The sequence below is a fragment of the Venturia canescens genome, unplaced genomic scaffold (genome assembly GCF_019457755.1).
Source record: "Venturia canescens isolate UGA unplaced genomic scaffold, ASM1945775v1 PGA_scaffold_70__1_contigs__length_27315, whole genome shotgun sequence".
NCBI lineage: Eukaryota > Metazoa > Arthropoda > Insecta > Hymenoptera > Ichneumonidae > Venturia > Venturia canescens.
In genome coordinates, this window is record NW_025108632.1 from 25,001 (window position 1) to 27,316 (window position 2,316).

Consider the following 2,316-nt stretch of genomic DNA (forward strand, 5'->3'; position numbering starts at 1 on the left):
CCCCCGTCAGAGACACTATCGTATGAAACATACGTTTCTCGTTGTGTGTTCTCGCCCGGTAACGGGTGAGTCGATGCTCGGTAAAATTTGCGTTCACGAAGAACGCGTATTTTTCGTTTAAAACCGCCTATGGCGTCGACCACGTAAAGGGCCATTCGGTCATAGACACCGACCCGTGGTCATGCTGCGTTGGGCGAATTTTTCGAAATATTTTTCACTCCGAACGAGAGAAAACAAAAAAATTTAATAGCATCCAGTATAAGGCATGGAGAAATGTTTACGAAAACATACCCATAGTACAAAACTCATTGACTTTGTACTCGTCGTCGTCGACGACGACGACGACGACCTTTTACTCTCTGATACTAGTACGAGGGCGCCGTAACTTGGCCTGCAGCCGAGCGGTCTTAAGCATGGCGGTAAAGGGGGAAAAACTCGAAGCTCCACTCTTGACGAGCAGGGAGGATGAGTTAACAAAGTTCTTCGGACAGTTTGACAATTTTTAATCTACGTTTTGTCAATATGAACAATATAATAATTCAACAATATCGAAATGAAGAACTTGAAATCAATATACATGGGGAAGACAGATATAAATAGATTTGTAATGATTATGCTCGCTTCTGTCCGCGTTTGACGAAGCACGACGAATGGGTACAAAAAATATACATTAGCAGAGCTGTTGGAGTTATCGAAGATAATATTCTGAGAAAATGAAACATTTTTTTCGTCGGTCGTGCGACGCCCGCACGGGGCGTCCACCGACCGAGGATTTCTCGTTTCCCCCGTTAGACCCTACGAGACGAGTTTCGCTACGTCTCCCGACGACGTTCGTTCCTCGATGGCGTGCGTCGAGGAAAATGCGCAGCTACGTGCCCAGGTACCTTGAAATTGGGCGAAATATTTCGTCGGTCGTGCGACGCCCGCACCGGGCGTCCACCGACCGAGAGATTTTACGTAGCTCGCTCATGCTTGCGTTGACGATATCTAAAGGAAATTATGGTTCTTCGTCGTCGGAGATAGGGACAGTGGGAATTTCGTTAATCCAAATGTTACGCACACGTGGACGATCCGGTGGGATTGGACTCAAGATTCGAGCGAGCATCCAAGCCCGCCGTTTACCCGTTCGACCGCAACACGCGTCAAGAGCGACGAGTAAACTCACAAGATACGCAACTTTCGAGATATTCGGACGATCCCAAATTCGCCTTTCTCCCGATAGCCTACGTAGACGAAGCGTCGCGGTTTTGTGCCCAGAGACTCTGTAATTGTGCTGACTTTTTTTCGTCGGTCGTGCGACGCCCGCACCGGGCGTCCACCGACCGAGGATTTCTCGTTTCCCCGTTAGACCCTACGTGACGAGTTTCGCTACGTCTCCCGACGACGTTCGTTCCCTCGATGGCGTGCGTCGAGGAAAATGCGCAGCTACGTGCCCAGGTACCTTGAAATTGGGCGAAATTTTTCGTCGGTCGTGCGACGCCCGCACCGGGCGTCCACCGACCGAGAGATTTTACGTAGCTCGCTCATGCTTGCGTTGACGATATCTAAAGGAAATTATGGTTCTTCGTCGTCGGAGATAGGGACAGTGGGAATTTCGTTAAACCAAATGTTACGCACACGTGGACGATCCGGTGGGATTGGACTCAAGATTCGAGCGAGCATCCAAGCCCGCCGTTTACCCCGTTCGACCGCAACACGCGTCAAGAGCGACGAGTAAACTCACAAGATACGCAACTTTCGAGATATTCGGACGATCCCAAAATTCGCCTTTCTCCCGATAGCCTACGTAGACGAAGCATCGCGGTTTTGTGCCCAGAGACTCTGTAATTGTGCTGACTTTTTTTCGTCGGTCGTGCGACGCCCGCACCGGGCGTCCACCGACCGAGGATTTCTCGTTTCCCCCGTTAGACCCTACGTGACGAGTTTCGCTACGTCTCCCGACGACGTTCGTTCCCTCGATGGCGTGCGTCGAGGAAAATGCGCAGCTACGTGCCCAGGTACCTTGAAATTGGGCGAAATATTTCGTCGGTCGTGCGACGCCCGCACCGGGCGTCCACCGACCGAGAGATTTTACGTAGCTCGCTCATGCTTGCGTTGACGATATCTAAAGGAAATTATGGTTCTTCGTCGTCGGAGATAGGGACAGTGGGAATTTCGTTAATCCAAATGTTACGCACACGTGGACGATCCGGTGGGATTGGACTCAAGATTCGAGCGAGCATCCAAGCCCGCCGTTTACCCCGTTCGACCGCAACACGCGTCAAGAGCGACGAGTAAACTCACAAGATACGCAACTTTCGAGATATTCGGACGATA